Raw genomic sequence first — 22,419 nt, 5'->3', positions numbered from 1 at the left:
TCTTGAATGGTCCCTTAGAATGTGTGCTAACTACTTATGCTAAACTTTCTGTTCAATCTTATATTTAGCTGTGACACTCTTAGTACCTTTCCCAAACCTGAAGAAGAGCTCTGTGAAGCTCTCTTGCCAACAGAAGTTGGTTCAATAAAAGTTATTACATCTCCCCTTTGTCTTTCTGAATAATCTTTAAGTAACAGCAACTTCCTTTCCCAGTTCTTTTCTTTTATGTTTGATATCCCTATTTTTCACACCACGTTTCTGATTGTAAGCTCCACGCGGTAGTGTCCATGTGTATTGATCTGTGATATAAGGCGTCTAAGCATACTTTTGGGTGCTGTAAAAACAATAAGGTATTGTGTTTATCCTTTGCGTAGTCAACTTTTATTTTAGTTCATTTTTTACATTTGGCTTGTCTGTGTATCCTTTCCTGTTCATGGCCTTGATTCAATATGAGACTAATGAGAGTTGGATGTTGCCCCAAATATTTTACATGCTGATTCCTTTGGTGAGGATACATTTGTTATAAAATGTTTCCTGATGCATTGTCTGAAAATTTCCACAGTGCATATAAATGCAATTAGAGCGCTTATTTATTACCAGCTGCAATAATAGTGTAGTGTTGCAAGTGAAATTCAGCTTATATAACAATAACATTGTAACTGTGCTAGGAAACAAATCAGTTTATTGATTTTAAAAAATAGCAACTTTTATTATATATCATTGCTTTCCATATATAGCTCCTCATGTGATTTGCATACTGTTCTTGGTGAGTTATATCTGTATTACTATACCATCTTATGGAAGAGGAAATTGAGACAGAGGCTGGGGTATTTTGTTTTAAACTCCATGGATTTAGGAGGAAAAAAATACTTAAACAGCACATCAACTGTGGCACTGAACAATAGAATAATAAACTAGAGTATTACATATGCTATATAGTAAAAGTTAACAACTCCATGCTCTTTAGATTAAGTGTCTTCTCTCAGAAAGCACCCCCTGAAGGACTCACTAACAACATTTTTATCATCTAGCTAGGTGCTTATGACTCCCATCACTGCAGTATCTGATTTTATTGTAGATATGAAATACAGGATCATAGAACTCTAATATAGAATCAAAGCCATGAAAACAATGTTCACTTCTATTCGGTGTAAACCATCATAGGAAACAAAGAATTCCAGTAAGTGCCAATTAATTTTTACAACACTGGATCATTCAAGGTGTATGTAACATCTAATTTATCAGCATCACACTACTATTAAAATAAGTTTTAAACAAATATTTACGTATTGCAAAACCTTCTAGAGAACAAGACCAATCCCTTAAAGGAAAGACGCTAGGGTTTACTTGGGAGACTGATATTTTACCCATATACTTAATAGAGAAGCAAAGAAGGGTACGATCCCTGTTTCCTTTTTTCTGCAGGTCACCTTTAAGAAATCAAAAGAACAGAGAACATTTTTCCCATTCACAAAAACCAATGAGAGAATAGTCAGATTGAAACTCTAATTTATATTTTCGAAAACAAGAGTACAAATGTAAACTCTTCTGCAGAAAGCAATGTTCACGTGCCTCTTCTCTGACAAGCTTCAGCAATGGTCAGAACAAAATTGCTGTTGTCTTTGTACTCAGGCAGGGCCTGGTTCGCTGTAGCCCTTCACTTGGGTAGTCACTTACACCTGGTTGGCACAGATGTAAGACACAGTTAGAATTTAACATCCAGGTTGCACTATTTTCTCCACAGATGTAACGGAATACACAGAGTAGAAGACAGTGGAAAAACAAAGCTTGCAGAATTCTTAAATATTTAAAGGAGCAATGCACAAAAAATAAAGTTCTTCGACTGATTACTCATGTCCATTTCACTGTAGGTGAGTGCATGCCACCATGCACGGTTCCTGGAACTTTTTCCCCTTAGCAGACCCCATATGGCCAGCTTCGGTGCCCCCTGGAGTCCTGCGCACATGCCGTGGTATATGAGGCACTGCCAGCCCTACACCCCCTCAATTCCTTCTTTCCACCCATGACGGTTGCTGGAACTAGCCTTGCTCTCTGCAAGTACAATTCCCCTTCTTTGAATTCTTTATTATTTGAAGTACTTTAGTTAGTTTTAAGTAGTTGTTAAGTAGTGTTAAGTGTATTTGGATAAGAAGTCCCTAAGGGACTTAGAGCGGCCTGGCCATGCCCCTGTCTCCTGGATTTAAGCTGTGTGCCTTCTGTGGGAAGGCTTTCCTGCTCAGCAACTCGCACAACTGGTGCCTTAAGTGCCTGGGGGAAGAGCACAGGAAAGATAAATGTAAGATCTGCAGGGCTTTTAAACCGCAGAATCACCCCGCCCCAGGAACACTGGGGGTGGATGCAGCCAACCAGCGGGGCAGGCAAGGTCAGCCAGGTTCCGCTCCCAAGAACAAAGACAACAAAAAGCTGGATTTGTTTGGGAGAAAAATGTATTCCACGGCAGCCCCGCAGTTCAGGATTGCCAACCATCAGGCCCTCCTGGGGAGATATAACTTCAACTTATAGGACTCCCTCAGGCAGTTGGCTGAGGCCCTGCCCCAGGACCAGGGCGCAGACTTCACCATCATCGTGGATAAAGGAGTCACGGTGGCTAGGGCAGCGCTCCAAACATCCAGTGATGCTGATGACTAGGGCCATAGCCTCCGCCATTTCCATGAGGAGGTGCTCGTGGCTACAATCATCAGGCCTGTCCCAGGAGGTGCAGCAATCCATCCAGGACCTCCCCTTCAATGGGTCACCCCTGTTATCCAATCAGACTGATGCGAAGCTGCATGGTCTGAAGGACTCCAGGGCCACGCTTTGCTCCCTGGGCCTGTACACGCCCCAGGCTTCCAGGTGGCAGTCACGGCCCCAGGCGCAGCAGCAACCAAGGCCTCCGCCTAGGCCCTTTCAACCCTATAGAAATAGGGGGTTTAGAAGATGGAATCAACCCCCCAGCTCGTCCTCAGCCCCGCAGCAGGGGCCCCCTAGGGGGTCGGGCAATCAGAGGAGGCAGTTTTGATGGTGTGCCCGAGTGTGGTGCCCCTACTGCTCCCTTGGATCCACCCCACCCCTTCCTAAACAGATTGAGGCCCTTCTATCCCGAATGGGCAAAGATTACGTTGGACCACTGGGTCCTCGGGATAGTTTCCGTAGCCTCCATAATCCCTTCCCTGGATCCAGGAGACTGGTATGCCGCCCTAGACCTCAAGGACGCATACTTTCATGTGTCCATCCTCCCCAGCCACAGGCGCTTCCTCCGCTTCACGGTGGCTGGCTCCCACTACCAATTTACGGCCTGCCCTTTGGCCTATCTTCGGCTGCAAGGGTGTTGACTAGACGCACGGCGGTAGTGGCGGCCCACCTAAGGCAAAAGGGTGTGCAAATCTTCCCTTACCTGGACAATTGGCTGATCAGGGGCAGGTCTATGTCCCAAGTGCAGGAAAGCGTGACCCTCACTTGCTCCACGTACACCAGGCTGGGACTACTCATAAACGAGCAAAAGTCCACACTAACCCCAGTGCAGCATATAGAATTCATTGGGGCCACCCTGGATGCCTCCCAGGCCAGAGCCTTCCTGCTTCAGCCATGTTTTGAGGCGATGGTCTCTATCATCTCCCAGCTTCACCGATGTCCCACAACAACAGCCAGGCACTGCCTACAGATGTCAGGTCACATGGCAGCCACATGGCATGTACATAGTGAGATTAGTTTGCGTGAGGCGCAGACTGCTCCAGGCGTCGTTGGCCTCGGTATATGTGCCGAGCACACACCCATTGCACCAGGTGGTCACAGTTCCCCCGTCCGTCTTAGCCTCCCTAAACTGGTGGAGGTTTCTCAGGGCAGTGTTGAATGGCGTTCCATTCAGGGAACTGGTCCCCGTCGGTCACCCTAATCTCCGACGCCTCGGATGTGGGATGAAGAGTTCACATCAATGCCAACCTGAGCACTCAGAGGCTGTGGTCGGGGGAGGAGAGGCTCCTGCACATCAACATGAAGGAGCTGAGGGCCATTCACCTAGCGTGCAAGGTGTTCCTCCTATTCCTGACAGGCAGAGTGGTGCAGATGCTGACGGACAACACCGAAGCCATGTTTTACATAAATAGGCAAGGGGAAGAGCGCTCCTCAGCACTCTGCAAGGAAGCTATCCGTCTGTGGAACTTTGCCATGAGACGATTTCCACTTGACTGCCTCTCACCTCCTGGGAGTGAGGAACGATGAGGCGGATCGCCTCAGCAGGTTGTTTCTACCCCGCCACGACTGGTTGCTGCACTGGGAGGTAGTGACTATGATCTTCCAAAAGTGGGGTGTTCCCCAACTGGACCTATTCGCGTCGGCCTGGAACGCAAAGTGTCCGAGGTTCTGCTCGCTCCAGGGTCGCGAGACTGGGTTGAATTACAACGCGTTCCTTATTGACTGGACGGGGACCCTCATGTATGCGTTCCCGCCCATTCCGCTCCTGCCCAAGGTCCTGCTGAAAATAAAGAGGAACAGGGCGTACGTTATACTCATCGCTCTGGCCTGGCCGAGACAGCACTGGTTCAGCATGCTGCTGGACCTTTTGATCACCCTGCCAATGGAGCTCCCAAGGTGGCACGATCTTCTCTCCCAGGACCCTGGTCGCCTGTGGCACCTGGACTTGGACTCCCTGCACCTCATGGCCTGGAGGCTCTGTGGTTGACGGAGGGGGAGAAAGAGCCTGCTGAGTGCAGGTCCCACAAGTCCTGCTGGGCAGCAGGAAACCTTCTACACAGGTCATGTATTGGGCTAAATGGAAACGATTTACCTCTTGGGTGGAGTCCCAGGTCATCCCGCCTAGCATCTTGCCCGTGCAGGCGATCCTGGAGTACCTGCTCCAGCTAAAGCTCCAGACTCTGGCGCTGACCTCTTTGAAGGTTCACTTGGCGGCCATTTCGGCCTTCCATCAGCTGGTAGAGGGGAGATTCCCTGTTCTCCCATCCCATGTCGGTCAGGTTCCTTAACGGGGTGGAGAGGTTGTATCTGCAGGTCTGCAACCCAGTGTGTCCCTGGGATCTCAACCTGGTCCTCTCGAGACTCACAGGGGCCCCCCTTTGAACCCATGGCTTCATGCCCTCTGCTCATGCTTTCATGAAAGGTAGCTTTCCTGGTGGCCATTTCCTCAGCTAGGAGGGTCTCTGAGATTAGGGTTCTGACCTTGGAGCCCCCTTATACGATATTCTAGAAGGATAAGGTGCAGTTGAGGCGGCATCCAGCCTTCCTGCCCAAAGTAGTTTCCCAATTTCATTGTAACCAAGATATTTTTCTCCCCGTGTTTTTCCCAAACTGCAAGGTTCGGAGGAGGAGAGGAGATGGCATTTGCTGGATGTGAGATGAGCCCTGACCTTCTACATTGAGCGTACAAAGCTGTTCCAGAAATCGACTCAGCTCTTCGTTGCAGTGGCAGACTAGATGAAAGGCTCACCTGTGTCCACGCAGCGCATCTCCTCGTGGATTACATTGTGCATCAAGCTCTGCTACAAGCAGGTGAGAGTGCTGCTTCTGGGAACCATCACAACACACTCAACCAGAGCTCAAGTCTTGTCTACAGCCTTCCTGGAGAGAGTGCCCCTGCAGGACATCTGCAAAGTCTGCACCTGGTCATCAGTGCATACTTTCACATCCCACTACGCCATCATCCAGCAGGCGAGAGAGGACACGGGATTCGGCAGAGCCATGCTGAGATCAGCTCACTGGTAACTCCGACCCACCTCCAAGGTATTGCTTGTTAGTCACTGTGGTATACGGCTGGCTTTCCTCTAGTGGGTCTCGTGCTTTACTCCTGCCGTGAGTCAGGAAGTTGCCGTCACCCCATCTTCCCTGGGGGAGGGGTGGAGGGACCCGGGCCCACCCGCTCCTCCGAGTCCCACCCCAGGGGCCCTATGACTAACAGCTGTAGACTGCTTGCTCTGTATTTTGGAGCTGCAGCCTCTTCCCCTGGGCTACTTTCCCCCCCCTCAGTCCTTCTGGCCTCTCAGGCCCTCTGTCCTCACTGGGCTCAGTACCTACTTTTGGGGTTCCTCCGCTCTCCCACCTTTGCTACTCCAGTCTGCTGCTTTGCTAGCGCAAGCACCTCTGCTTCCTCCAGTTTGTGCTCAGTGTGTTTGGGGCGAAGCCCTTTTATGGAGCACCTGGCTGATCCTTAATTGGCCCCAGCTACCCCTGGTTAGGCTGCAGGGAATAAAGCCCTGATCATTCTGGGGCTGATATACCTCCTGTCGTGTACTCTCCTGCTGTCCTTGGTATAGCACATTCCTATAGTGGAATGGACATGAGCAATCATTCGAAGAAGATAACAAGATTACTTACCAGTAACTGATATTTTTCGAGATGTGTTGCTCATGTCCATTCCACAACCCACCCCTTGTCCAGCAGAATGAAGGGACTGAGGCGGCGTAGTGGGAGGCTGGCAGTGCCTCTTATACCATGGCATGTGCGCAGGACTCCAGGGGACACCAGAATCGGCCCTACGGGTTCTGCTAAGGGGAAAAAGTTCCGGGAACTGTGCACAGTGGCATACACTCACCTATAATGGAATGGACATGAGCAACACATCTCGAAGAACATCAGCTACTGGTAAATAACCTTGGTTTTTTCAGAGTTTCTCAGCGACCTGCACCAAGCACATTAGCAAAGTCTTCAACTGGCTTCAGGCATCAGCCTAGTGCTGGAGAAAGCAAGCCTCTCAGGGAGGTGGATTAACTATGTGGACAGGAGAGCTTTCTCCCATCAGCATGGATTGTCTTCATTAAAGCACTACAGTGGGACAGCTGCATCCTGCCTTTTGGATGAGTATAGTTTTGGTTAGGAGGTGTGTGGGAAGAGAGCATACACAGAAACTGAGAACAGATAAGGACAGAGAGGTTCTGATTTTGCCTTTCCAAGAGAACCAAGCAGTAGCCTGGGAACAGCATGAGACTCTGGCAAAAGTTAGAGAGAGCTTTTGGGTCTGTGCATGAATTAGCCCAAGCTGGAGGGTTTCTCAGTGTCTCACAGGATAAAGTGGCTCTAAGGGAGCCACCTGGTGGGTAACTCATCCTGATGAAAGGAAACTAGTCTAGACCAGTCATAGACCCATCTATGGACTCCATTAATTCAGAGGGAGTCCTTGTGCTGATTTGTCACCTTGTGTGCTCAAGTGAATGCCAGATCGATGAAATTGCTCGAGGCACCCGAGTCCACCAGCACCTCTGCATTGGTGTCAGGCATCACTGGATGCCAGAGCCAGAGAAGGAGTTGGAGATGTGTCGGTGCGGGCTTTTGGGGAGAGGGGAAGGGCACCACACCAGACTGGATCCCCCGACTGGGGCTAGAACTTCCTGTTTCCTGACCAGGGTGCAGATTGGACCTTGGCAGGACAGCTTGATGCAAAGTGTCCTGATTCCCTGCAGCATAGGCATAGGCCCAGAAGACTGGCATCAATTCTTCTCCATGTCAGAGTGGCTGAGCCGGACTTGATCAACTTGCAGTGGTTCCAGCAACACAGAAGAAACTAGTGACAGGGGTGACTGAGCCAGCTGGGCTGGGGGAAGCCAGCAGAAACTTTTCTTTTTGTTTTGTTTTGGGCGGTATTTGGTCAGGCAGTCTTTGATCTTGATGCATAGGTAAACTGAGGCAACCAGGCCAGACAGAGATTCCACCCATGCCCGTTCATCTTTAATATCTTCATTAAGGCTGAGCTGTAAATAACACTGGGTAGCCTCATTTCATTCAGTATTTATTACTATGTGCTAGAACTCTGCTGCATATTTAGCAACCGGCCGGCATCCCTGCCACAACAGTTTTGGCCGTATGCTCGTGACTTGGGTCATTGAAAATCACCATGATAGCTTGTACCAAGTCTTCAAATTGTTCCAGATGCAGGCCTGATTTTTCCCAGAGTGGAGACACCGGATCCAGGGCCTCCCCAGTAAGCAGGCTGATAATCAGTCCTACTTGGGCTGGTCAGCAAGGTACAACTGCAAGCGTAGCAGAAATAGGAGCCAACACTGATTTAGGAACTGATTAAATATGTTTTGATCATCATTCAACTTGTCAGGTAGGTGGAGCTGAAGTTGGAGATGAAGGTGGCATGGCAGGTGGGTTGTAGAAAGTATGCTCCATTAGAGCAGGAGTTATGCCTACTGGTTAGAGCAGGAGTCAGTAGTCAGGAATCAGAGCCCACAGTCTGAGCTGAAGTTAGAAATCAGAACCAAGGGTTGTGAGTTACTGGGCGTGAGGGAAAGCAGGGGGCGGGGCTAGGAACACACAACTGCAGGAGCTACTGCAACGGTGGGTGAACGCTTTGAGGAGCTGCTCAACAGCTGCTACTGGGCTTAAGAGTTCGTCTGCTGACTCTTCCAACAGCCAGGTGACATAGCCAGTCAGGCAATATAGCCAGTCAGGTATCCTATAGAGGCCAGCTGTGATCGTTAGGTTGCACGGAGACTGGCTCTGCAGCAAGCCCTGATTCCTCACAGTTCTTGGTTCCTCCTGCATTCAGAGAAGCAGGACTTTGTACATTTCTTGTACATAAACAAGACTGAATCAATTTCTGCTTCCATCTGGAACATCCTCAAGCCCTGACTGGTCACTCAGGTCGAAAAGGAGTAACATTATAAAAAATAAATTGTGACACTGGTGTAATTACATCTGAGCCTACTACGGATGAGAACAGCCCGCCATAACTTTATACTGGAGGGAGAGTGAGTGTCATTAGAAAGAATTTTACAGTTGCGTCTAAGTTTATTAGAACAAACCCATTATGTTTTCCCCTTGCAAATGAATCATTTTCATTTGAAATTAAACCATTTTAATTTACTGCTAATGGAGAGAGATATAACACGTCTTCAGTGAGTTTGATGAAAGTACTATTGTGCAACAAATTGTAAAATAAACTGTATAACAATCTATTAATCAGAAACGTGAATTTTTTTCCCCAAGAGTTGGAGTTTCACTAAATAAACATTTAATGTGTGATTAATTGAGTCAGGATGGCTTCTGCTGAATAATTATGTTCAATAATAGTCTGGATACAACATGTTATCAATTGTCACTTTAAATCAAGTATAATAGGTTTCAGCTGCACATAATGTATAAACTGGATATCCAGGAAAAACAACCATCTGATTTCCAGACAGCTTTGCTGCTCATGACTAAGTCCTAATGGTGGATTTCAAAGGGACACTTCTTGGGGAGGGTAGTTGCAATAACTTTGCACACTACTTTAAGAGTGGACTAACTAACCTGGTCTCAACAGAGCTATTTTCCCATTGCCCCACAGTTGGAATCACACCCAATGTACTGGAGTTAATGGCAAGAATAACTTCTCTATATACACGTAGGATTAGACTCTTACCGCTTCATCTTCAGGTGCTGGGTGGCAGGTAACAACCCGCTCTCCTGTACTCTGAGAATTTCACACCATCACAGGTGGGGGAATCATGACGCAACATGATGGTGCAACAAATGTTTGCTGCGGTCAAGGCAATTCATTTAATCAGCTTTACATAGGTCTAACTTTTTTAAAGGTACATTGATTTTTATCAAATGAGACGTCTCCTCTGAGTCTCCTTGTGAGAACTCTCACACATACAATGGTGATCTCTTAAAGTATCTCCAGGGATTGCCCTCTTTTGCTGTCTCCCCAAGAACTGAAACCTATTCCACTACTGAACACCACCACTGAAGTTGGATACAATATTGGGTTTGAGTCTCCTCCCCCTTTTACTGTAGTTGACTTACATTAGTGCAAGAAAGGAGAACCAAGTCCATCTAAGGTAGCTATCTGGCCCCCAGGGTATCTTTAATGTATTTGTCCTTATAACACCTGTTTGAGGTAGGGAAGTATTATTAGCCCCATTTTACAGATGAGGAGCTCAGGCACAGAAAGTCTAAGTGACTTGCCCAAGATCACAGGGGAAACCTGTGAGCAGGAAACTGCAGGCTGGTATTCCAAGTACCAGGCTCCCTAGCCCCTAGGCCATCCTTGCTCTTGAATGTTTTATACATGCATAGAGCCTTCACGTGAGGTGAAATTAGGCTGGCACAAAGCAGCTTGATAAACTGGTTCCTTTTTTTGGGAGACTATCATTTCTTCTTCCAGAATCTAAGTGTTTTTAAAAAAAGTCTAGTCCTACAGTTTGAAATGAACCTTCATATCATGAACATATATAACTGATGCAGTGATGTTTGCAGACACGGGCAGGCATCACATTCTGAAGTAATAGCTGAGAAGTGTGAACTACCACTATTCAGCAGAATAAGGTGTTCACTCTGAAGCCTAATTATCATTATTTAAATGTCAACCTTGCTAAATATTTCATTGCCAGTTAAAGCATGCATGCAAGAATGAAGCACAACCTGTCATTAATCTCTGTTAATTCACTGACGGCTTTACCTACATTTATGAACTGGCAATATTGTACGTTTGATCCATATTTACTTCATATGCTGAGGATAAGCATTAAAAAATTAAACTACTACCTCATGTATTTTGCAGATCTGTGGAATTACTTTGTAATAGAATTCTTTTCTATAAGAACTTCATACTTTTCATTTTTTGCCACTCATTGCCATCTATGTCACTATATGTCTGATGGAATTATGGGTAATCTAATCCATGTGACATATATAAATGTAATTGCACAATTGTTGCAGTTATCTATTTCTAGTTTATCTTTCTTTTCTTTCTGGCTAAAGTAAATTGGAAAAAAACGTGTTAATACTTGCATCTGTCTAATTCTTCTCTTACTATTTAATTCAAAATGAGAGCTAACTATTTCCAACTATTAAGGCTGATGTTATTGCCTGAACATTAACTGGGTCAGGGTGTGGGGCTGTAGCAATGAAATGAGAACTCTGTCAGCTGTGGCTGCTCTCAAAAGAACACAGATTGAGGTAAATTGGTCTGCAGAGCCATTTAAAAATGATACAAGGAAAGCAATGCTTCTAATGGAAACCTAAAACCAGGCATCCTAGTTGATGTGATTCCAGGGCAAGGCATCATGATGGTGAAGCAAGATCTCTGAGGATTCTGCCTCAGCACATTGAGCCCATGTATCAGTTAATAGCTGGGTGTGAACTCTCCAGCCTATGATATCAGTGGGAAGAAGGCAGCTCTATACTAGGTCTATAGTCCAGAGAAAACTTGTGGTTTGAATAGCCTACGGCACATTCCTCTCTTATAATCTATTAAAATGGCATCTCGCTATTTTTACAGCAGCATCTCAAGTTATTTAAACTTCCTTCTCTTTCCCTTTTGTTCACAGTATAAGAAAACAAATTTAAACAAACAAAACCCCCTAACAGTAACTGTCATTATAAATAATCATCATCATCATAATATTGCAGTAGTGTATAGAAACCCCAACTAAGATCAGGGCCTCATTTTGCTAGGCACTGCACAAACACATAAGCTATATCTATACTAGGGGTATGATTCCTCTTCTTATGGATTCCTCCGCACGCGAGCTCTGTAGCTGCGATAGCATGAGTAGCAGCAGCAGCGGGCCATGGCTGAGCTGTGCCAAGTACATCCCCCTGGTTTCAGATGGTTTCGTATTTGGCACAGGTAAGCCGTGCCTCCGCTGCTGCTATCCACGCTATGGCGGCTACACTGCTATTTCTACTCGCGCTAGCTTGATGAGAGCTCGCGTAAATATGTGTACACAAGCACAGGACTCAGATCCCTACCTGGCAGTGTAGATATATCCACAGACTATTCCAAAGAGCCTACCATTTAAATATACAACTATAATTAGATCTTATATGTAGTTATATAATAGCTCTTCCTTCTCATTGCCAAAGCTACCACCAAAAATCATCTCTTTTCTTTAGACATGTTTATGGGATGGTCCTGGTTAACTCTTTAATCTCTAGGAGGAAGCTTACTATTACCATTTTTTTCCAGATACCTAATTGTAAAATGTTATCTAGGTCACTGGATATATAGCTACCCTGTTTTTCAGAGGAATTAATCTAGGTTATTCAGCTGATTGTTTGAGGTGGTGAATCTCATATGAACATACAAGAGAATGCATTTTATCATTATTTATAGTCAGGTGTGGTCTAGGGATCCCAACCATGATCCGGTCTCCATTGTATTAGGAATTGTACAAACATAGATTAAAAGACAGTGCCTGCCTGAAAGAATTGGCAATCTAAACAGACAATACAGACAACTGCTGGGAAGAAGGGATATAATATACAAGCAGAGTGAATTTAAATGTAGGCCTCAGGGAATGGGTAATAGCAATTAAAATTATAATGACAAGATCCCCAGAGTTTTGTCCATAGTTGTTTTTGTTTGTTTGTTTCAGAGCCCAGCTGATTCATGCAGCCAGACATATTGGGCCCAATTAATCGCTGAGTTAAATGGTGTTACTTCAGGGATGTATATAGCTCACTGCTGCCTTGTTCTGGAAAACAATGAGATGAAACAATGGAAATGACGCCTAGCAGATGTAACAGTTTCTGAAGTACAAATCATTAGTAGATATAGAAAAGGGAGAAATGTGACCAGAATGGATCATCTTTCTGGGATTCTCTTACATCTTAATGGGAAACAGATCTCTGTTTATGGTAACCTCCATTGTCTTTTGAAATAAATATATTTTTTACCAAGAAATTTCTTTTAGTGTAGCTTATTCCCCAAGTGCTTATACACTTCTCCAGTCACACATTAATCTACATTTTCCAATATTTTGCCTACAAGAATAAATAAATAATGTTGATTTTACAGTGCTATTTATGGGGAAAATGAAAGTAACCTGATCCCAGACTGAACAGTCCCTTGAATATACCCTCAAGCTACAACTCAAATTGACTATCCCTTAAAATCAAAAACTGTGTTCTACATTAATATAAGAAAAACATCGATCAAGGGGTAAGTTATCTCAATTGGCTTCATTTGGATACAGCCTGGAAGGGCTGAGTTCTGAAATGAAACAGAATTGAGGTGAATGAACTGTTTCTTCTCATATCAAGAAGCAGCACTAAACTGTACTTGCTTGAGAACTGATCCTCTTCCCATTAACTGGATGGCCCAAGATCAGGCCTGTGTGTGCAAGCAACCTACACTCCAGATCACATTTGTACATCCCCTTAGGTGCTAAATGCTGTACCTATAAACAGGACTTCTTTTGAGAAAAGAATTAGATGATTTCTTGAAATATCTGCATTTTCCATTTATTTTAGCTGTGCTTATACTGATCCTTTAATAGTTTGTGCAACCTGCACTACTAATTTGTGTTTCTGATTATTCAGGTACTGTTATCTGTTGTATGGGAAAGGGACAGTTTTCAGCCAAAGACAAAACCAAGCAATGGCTCAGATGATTTTGATCACTATGAATCATGCAGAATGTAGAGTATAATTATTAGGGGATCAACACGAGTTCGCTATCTGAACACTGCACTGACAATAGTTTAATTATATGCCACTTTCCCTGTGCTGTCAAAATCTTTGTCATAAGAACAGCCATAGAGTCAGACCAATGGTTCATCTATCCCAGGATCCTGTCTTCTGACACTGGCCAATGCCAGGTGCTTCATAGGGAATGAATAGAACAGGTAATCATCAAGTGATCCATCCCGTTGGCCACTCCCAGATTCCGGCAAACAGTAATCCCTGCATATCCTGATTTACAGCCATTGATGGACCTATCCTCCATTAACAGATCTAGTTCTTTTCTGAATCCTGTTACAGTCTTGGCCTTCACAACATCCTCTGGCAAGGAGTTCCACAGGTTGATTGTGCATTGTGTAAGGAAATACTTTCTTTTATTTGTTTTAAACCTGCCATCTATTAATTTCATTTGGTGATCCCTAGCTCTTGTGTTATGAGGAACAAACAACACTTCCTTATTTACTTTCTCCATACGAGTCATGATTTTATAGACCTCTCTCATATCCCCCCTTAGTCGTCCCTTTTCCAAGCTGAAAAGTCCCAGTCTTTTTAACCTCTCCTCATACGGAAGTTTTTCTATAGCCCTAATCATTTTAGTTGCCCTTTCCTGTATCTTTTCCAATTCCAATATATCTTTTTTTTTGAGATGGGGTGACCAGATCTGCTCGCAGTATTCAAGATGTGGACGTACCATGAATTTATAAAGAGGCAATATGATATTTTGTCTTATCTATCCTTTTCCTAATGATTCCCAACATTGTTAGCTTTTTTGACTGCTGCTGCACATTGGGTGATGTTTTCAGAGAACTATCCACAGTGACTCCAAGATCTCTTTAGACCCCATCATTTTATATGTATAGTTGGAATGATGTTGTCCAATGTACATTACTTGCATTTATCAACATTGAATTTCATCTGCTATTTTGTTGCTCTATCAACCAGTTTTGTGAAATCCCTTTGTAACTCTTCGCAGTCTGCTTTGAACTTAACGTTCTTGAGTAGTTTTGTATCATCTCCAAATTTTGCCACCTCCCTATTTACCCCTTTCTCCAGATCATTTATGAATATGTTGAACAGCACTGGTCCCAGTACAGATCCCTGGGGGACACTATTTACCTCTCTCCATTCTGAAGACTGACCATTTATTCCTATCATTTGTTTCCTATCTTTTAACCAGTTACTGATCTAGGAGAGGATCTTTCCTCTTATCCTATGACAGCTTACTTTGCTTAAGAGCCTTTGGTGAAGGACCTTGTCAAAGGCTTTCTGAAAATCTAAGTACACTGGATCACTCTTGTCCACATGCTTGTTGATCCTCTCAAAGAATTCTAGTAGATTAGTGAGGCATGATTTCCCTTTACAAAAACCATGTTTACTCTTCCCCAACAAATCGTATTCATCTGTGTGTCTGATAATTTTGTTCTTTACTATAGTTTCAACCAATTTGCCTGGTACTGAAGTTAGGCTCCCTGGTCTGTAATTTCTGGGATCACCTCTGGAGCCTTTTAAAAAATTGGCATCACATTAGCTATCCTCCAGTCAAGTGGTACAGAAGCTGATTTAAATGGTAGGTTACAATTAGTAGCTCTGCAATTTCACATTTGAGTTCCTTCAGAACCCTTGGGTGAATACCATCTGGTCCTGATGACATTTTACTGTTTATTTTATCAATTTGTTCCAAAACCTCCTCTAATGACACCTCAATCTGGGACAGTTCCTCAGATTTGTCACCTAAAAAGAATAGCTCAGGTTTGGGAATCTCCCTCACATCGTCATCTATGAAGACCGATGTAAAGAATTCATTTAGTTTCTCCACAATAGCCTTATCTTCCCTGAGTGCTCTTTTAGCATCTTGATCATCCAGTGGCTCTACTGGTTGTTTAGCAGGCTTCCTGCTTCTGATGTACTTAAAACATTTTTGCTGTTACTTTTTTAATCTTTGGTTATCTGTTCTTCTAATTCTTTTTGGCCTTCCTACTTATATTTTTACACCTCGCTTGTCAGATTTTATGCTCCTTTTTATTTTCCTCAATAGGATTTCACTTCCACTTTTTAAAGGATTACCTTTTTACCTCTATCTGCTTCTTTTACTTTGTTGTTTAGCTACTTTTTTGGTCCTCTTACTATGTTTTTCAATTTGGTGTATATGTTCAAATTGAGCCTCTATTATGGTGTCTTTTAAAAGTTTCCATGCAGCTTGCATGGATTTCAATTTTGGCACTGAATTTTTTAGTTTCTGTTTAACTAACTGCCTCATTTTTATGTAGTTCCCCTTTCTGAAATTAAATGCTACCGTGGTGGGCTGCTTTGGTGTCTTCAACCCCCCCACAGGGTTGTTAAATTATATTATATTTGTCATGGTAATAATCCATTTTTTCTTCATGTTAATATCACTGTCATGAGGATGAAGCGTCAGAACATTACAATCGTAAGTTATAGCTTTGTGCTGATAATGCTGCAGTATTCTGTATTTTGATTGACTGGACATTCCTCTAAAATTTGTATTACATTATTTTTTGACTGAACAATTGTGCTAATGATGGAGGATGGGATGGCAGTGATGGAACTGAAATCTCACTGCTTCTTAACAATTTTAAATCAACCAGCTACAGTCACACAGCTGCTGTTTGAATTTCCCCTAGCTGCCTTGTAAAAATTAATTTGGAGAAGCTGCCCCATCCACGAGTGCCATTTCAAGTTTCAGTTCAGCTCAGTTTTCTGGATCGCTTCCGAGATGAGACTGTTAATCAAATCTAAATTATGTGGTGAGCTGAGTGGAATGTATTTCAGATGACACCAACAAGTCTTCGATATTCACAAGTTCTTTGGAAACAGCTTGGGGAACAAACTTACTTCATCAGTCTTTGTTTATGCTCATTTTAATCCTAATTAAAAATATGTCACACCTGCAGACTGGTATTGACATGATGTGCTAATTTAGATCCCCATTCTCCAAACTGCTTTGGTCATGTAGAATCTTATTGATGTCAATGAGGTTGTACTGTTAAATGGGAGCAGAATTCGTATCCAAATCAATGGGAGTTTTGTTATTGATTCGGGAACAACTTCAATGGGCGTAGCATTAGGCCCTTAGCGCATGTTGACAATCCCATTAAAACCTGGGATATGAGCAAAAGGAGACTTCATATTGCTCATTTAATTGAATTAAGTAAAACCAATTACCACTGACTCATGAAGACACTGGGCTCCCTGAAGGTGCATTTTTGTTTCCATATCTGTGACAGGGGATGCAGTTTCAGGAATTCCAGTTCAATGATTAAACAAATAGTTCATAGGAGAGACTCCAGTGCAACTGGAGAGAGTCTAAATACCTTGGCTCACTTCTTCCTTCCCCATGGGAGATGTTGGCGTCTTGCACCACTTTATCATTTACATCTCTCCCCAGTGGAAGTAATAAGATACTCTATCTGAATGGCAGCATTTTACATCCCCTTTGCAAGAGTGTAAATGATTACCCAAGGTGCAAGGCAGTTGAGAATCTGGCCCACAGGGAGTGTGGCTACACTGCAATTAAAACCCCCCGGCTGGCCTGTGCTAACTGACTCGGTTTCACAGGGCTCAGGCAAAGGGACTGTTGAATTGCAGTGTAGACATTCAGCCGAGGGTTGTAGGACCCTGCGAGGTGGCAGTGTAGACACACCCAGCATTTCATCATTGTCTTCATTTGTGTGTATTTTTACTGTGAGACAAGAGCCAGCTGCAGAAAGTTTGTGTATTCCAGAAATGATCTCTTTTCTGCTTGGAATTCATTAGCAAAACACTTCCACTAAATACAATACATGTCGTTCCAAAGTGGTCACCTTACATTTACAGGCTGTGTAATCCAACTACCATGGAATCATTTGCAACCTTTTAGTGAAATGTTTAGCTTTCTTAATACCTATAAATTCACTCTCATAAATGTGTTTGATTTAGCAACCATTTTCCAAAACATCTTCAAACTGCTCCCACTGAACTGGTTTGACATTTCACTCTCCTCCCTATTTACAGTGCTATCAAAACTGTTTACTTATTAATGGCCAAATCTGAAGTGTCTGTGTGGTGGCTAGTTACATCTCCTTTCCCCCTACATTAGAGCAGATTTGTGGAATTTACAGAAACTTTTTCTTCGTTACTGAGTGGAATTGGTTATGTGTAACATAAGACAGGGAAGACTGGAGATACAAAGGAACCTGACTATGCATATACACCACACTCACTGTCATTAAGCACCTAATCTTATCATACGCCATGATAGCATCTCACTGTCACCCAAGAAATTGTCTATACATTTATTTCATTCCACTATGGTCAATTTTCTCATACATCCAGGGGCAGAGAATTCTGAACATTGATTATAGCTTATAACTTTGCAACCCATTATAACCTGAGGGGTTTGTTTTTTGTCCATCAGTTTTCCTGTTACTGCTTAATTCAAACAGATTGATAATAAAGTGTTCCTGAATCAAAATAAATATTCCAAATCCAGGTACTTAGCTGAAACGAACTGCTGACCTTTCCTTTAAAGAACAACAAATATTGGCAAGGAACTATAAAGCAGGATGCCATCTGTATGAGCTATTGAATTGCAGGAACTCTTCCTGGTATAATGAGGTATACATACTGACTGACACAGGAACATGCATAGGAAATCTAGCCACTGACTGATAAAATGGAACTGGGCTTTTAGTTGAATCTTTATAGTAGGTCTTGCAAACCACAGCTCCCCTCTCCCCCAACCATCTAATCGAAGAGAAGTCAGGATAGACTCCAGTGATGTAAAACATGTACATGCTAAAAGAAGGTGGGGAAGGGAGATGGGTATCATTTTAAGGAGAAGAAATAACTAGTCATACTGCTTGGAATCTGGAAGAGAGATGACTAAAGACTGATTGAGATACTGATGTAATAGAGGGCTGAACTATTTAATTTATCACAGCCAAAGCAAATGGAGGAAAGAGAGAGAAATGATCAAACGAGGAAATAATTTTTAAAAAATGTAGGCTAAACATGCTGGAGAAGAGGAAATACAGAGGTGGGAAGAGGATGAAAGGAATTTTAAAAGGAAACACTCTTGGCCAGATGTGTGGATAAGAAGTGTATATGGAATCCAATAAAACAATCCGTGAATTGTTGCGAACAGCAGCTAGTTAGTATGGCTGGAACAGAGAGCACATCTATCTTTTGGCTCAGTGAGAAAGCCACCATGAGGCATGTTTTGTTAAGCTGTTGCAGTACTCTGCTTGCGTAGGGCCATCAGGGATATTAAAAGGATGGGCAGGCTTTTTAGATAAAAAAAATAAAAATAAAAACATGACTGAGTCGGCAGAGAATTAGAAACAAAACCTACGTCTGTTACGACTAAACAGATTAAAAGTGTAGGAAGGAAGGAGCCCATGCACGGAATTTACACAATAGCAGCAGCTTTGGAAATTCCATTCTGTCCAAACAGGCTGCTTGCAGGAGACAATGGCAGGATTGCTCTGAGAAGAGAAACTGGCGTTGGGGTCCAGCAAGAGGTTTTTATTAAAGAACTGACTGCCCTTTTGGGAGACCAAAAGTGGCACATCTCCAAGAAAGAAATGTGGTCTAGGGTACTGCCTCTGCCAATAAGACTCAAACTGCAGAAATAGTCTGGCAATGCTTGGTGTTGGTAAATCGAAACAGAACCCAACTGGAGATAGCAAAAGAGTGGCAAGGGAGTCAGGGGTGATAAACAGCAGGTCTCATACTATGAGTCTTGTACAAAATGATGGGCATGACTCTCCTCTCAGACTGTTTTTGTTACACCACTGTTGCTCCTTGAGTTCCAAGCAGTCCCCCTGCCTTACGCCAAAGTCTGAGGAGAATTAGATCCTACGAATTTAGACCCTTTAGAATGATATGCGGTCTCACTGAAGTCAACTGCTGGAAGGCAGTTAAAACAAAATCATACTGAAGAGAAGGAGCTAGAACATATTTTGAGATAAGTAAGGAAACAGACATGTAGCATTGACTGTGTCAGAGTGTAATTTCCAGGAAAAGAGATCCAGAGGAGAGACTGGAATCTGTCTCTTCCCTGTTTCATTACAGCCAAAGTTTCTCTAGTCTCTACCCATACGGCTCAGCTCCATTGCCTCTGGACTTCCTGTGGGAAGCCTATCGCAGGCCCCAGCACACAGGAAGTAGCACACTGCTACCTTCAGCCTCCAAGAGCTGGACGGTAGATGGTGTCTGCACAGCATCCCACCAATTTGTTTACCCACCCACCACTTGCTTGCATGTTACATTTGACCTCAGCAGAATGGTCCCTGCCATTCCATTGCTCATCTTCTTTATGCACATTTTGTCTGCAGTGACCCCAGATGGCACAGGCAGTTGCACCTTGTTTCCGTTATATCAGCAGGGTTGAATTAAGCCCAGGGAGAGGATCTGTTGTGCAAGATGCTGCCGTGTTGGCTCAGTTGCTTTTCTGAGCATAACCACACTTGAAATATTTCCATTTCCATAATCTTCATGAGCTCCATAAACTTGTACTGAAATCATTCTATTGTACCGGTATCGCTAACCCAACGAACCAGCAGTGCATTCAACCCCAGAAGATGACAGGTGAGCTTGGATAATGAAATTCCTGGAGTTCAGGCTGTTGAAATGGGATCTCTAAATACCTTTGCAGAGAGGATCAGGGTCTCAAATGTTCAGCACTTAAGATGAAACCATAATGCAAGTAATGCAGCTAGAACTGGTTTTAAAAAGTTACATAAGTTATTTATTTTTTTGCTTCTTTAGTACCAAAGCCTTTGAAAATCTGTGGGATATTTCTGAGCCAAATCTAAGAGAATTCTGGAGTGTTTTTGTGTGTTTTCTTTTTCCCCATTTTGCTGACTTTGAGTCAATGATAATGTGTGTCTACTAAATTCTAGGTGTCCTGACTTATTTACAGTTCCATTATCTCAAGTCCACAGAATTTAATCCTTTAAGCATACTTTAGTGTGTGTGTATGTATATATATAGTCCAAGAATGAACACACAGTATTAGACAAGCAGATAAAAGTCCTGAGAGACTTATGTGACACTAAAGGTTGGTTTCTGTCCTTTGAAGCATAGCTGAGAGGCATGAGTTGTCATGAAACACTTTTTTCCCTTTTACCTGCAAATTAGAGATAGTACATTTTAAAGGTGTGACTCCCTAGGCTTGCCTCTGGTACTCCCATAAAAGTAACTTCTTGCAGGCATGCATATTATGTGGCTATTTGTGTCTCTTGTGGACAAACTTTCTCAGGAGGGGATCTTTCCACTGGGATCACACAGAAAAGGATGGAGAGTTTATAGTAGTGGGCTGAAGTCCGTAAAGAGGAAGTGCAGAGGTCCAAAGATGAAAAACCATCTTTTAGACAATGAATCCTGCGCTGAAGCTTCATTATACTGGTGAACGACTAAATGGTCTTCAGGCTGCGTTATGTTACTGTTGCGGGAAGCAATCTGTGATCTATACTCATCTTTGGTAGTTTTGTCTCAGTTATATAAGTGGGAAGGACTGGAAGCAAACCAGGGGCACATAGTGTCTGGAATGGTATGATAGTTATGTGTAGTTTTAAACTTAGTTCTAAAAACTGTAGCTTTACAGAGCTCATTCAGCGGCGCAGACTTATTGTCTATGATGCTGTCAATGTGAATATGAAACTGAAAATGCTTCTGGAATATGAGCTCTTGAAGGTAGAGTTTTGACTTAATAAAGCCACCCCTAAGGTCATAGAGCTAGTTCATTAGGTGTTTGTCTATTGATTTTTTTTTTCATAACAGAGACCAGGTCATCAGCAACATCATAGATTTGTGGCATTAGCTTTTGGGAATCCTGGCCTTTGGGAAATGTCTGAGTAAGAGTGAATTGTTGAATGAAGGACTCTAACGGGCCATAGACAAAATAAAAAACCCCATTCCCATGATAGATAAAACCTAAATGCAACTCTTTCCAAGAATGTTATGCCTCCCAAATTTCAATCGGCCAGTCATGCTTTTCAGTTAAAACACAGTGAACCTATATGGATCAGAACAGCAAAACAATCCAGTTAGCCGAGACTGAGGGATTATAAAGAACACTCCACCCAATTACTTTCTTGGGTTTAGTCATCAACCAACTCCAGCTGAAACTTCTTTCAACTGACCGTCCCTTCAAAGTCTTCATTCAGAGTTTCCTAGGTCTTAGAAGGTGCGGTAAGCACACACATGCTTCTTAAAAGTTCCACACACCACACTTAAAGTATGTTACAAAATCACTTGCATTACATTCCCTCCTGAAGCTACACAAGCGAGAGACCTGGGGGAGCAATCTTTAAAACATGCTTTGTTGCATGATTTAAAATACAATCAAGCCTATTCACAGTGAGTGGAAACCTTGATGAACCTATGTTAGCATCATTCTTAAAAGCAGTTTTAATTAGTGCGATTACCCTTCTAGTACAGAAGGGCCTATATGATTACATGACATCTGCTATCATTACACTCATTACAGTGGCATCAGATCGGTCAGTCTGTGCAGACATTGCAATCAGTATCCCTTGCTGGAGCTGGAGCTACCAGCTCCTGGAGCTAGCTTAGGAATCTCCTCCCTTCCCTGTGACTGCCTTTTAATGCATCTTCGTGGAGGATTCTGCACCTGATTGAAAATTAGTACTACTGGTTTCTCCTCTTTTCAAAATAAATTTGTCTGAGAAGAACTTGCCAGGAATTAATGATTGGCAGTGGCCAGGACATTGTGGTACAGACATTCATCCAAGCAAAGGCAAGGTTTCAGCTACAGTAAATGGGGCTAATAAGAAAAGCTGCCCTAATCTGTTAGGAGTAAAAAGTACAAATATTTATACTGAAGCCAGAATGTGAACATCAATTATGGGTGATTTGGAATTTTTTGCCTAGCGAGAGGGTCATTATAGTTGGTGTATAGTGGGCTGATGTACACAATGGGAACTGGTGATCCCTGAATCTATAGGAAAGATAGGCTAGCTCATGGGGAGCTGTGCTATATATGGAAGAGACCAT

Source organism: Emydura macquarii, unplaced genomic scaffold, assembly GCF_026122565.2.
Source record: "Emydura macquarii macquarii isolate MOO-44397 ecotype Brisbane River unplaced genomic scaffold, CSIRO-AGI_Emac_v2 contig_2975, whole genome shotgun sequence".
Lineage (NCBI taxonomy): Eukaryota > Metazoa > Chordata > Testudines > Chelidae > Emydura > Emydura macquarii.
Note: the sequence above shows the minus strand (reverse complement) of the source record.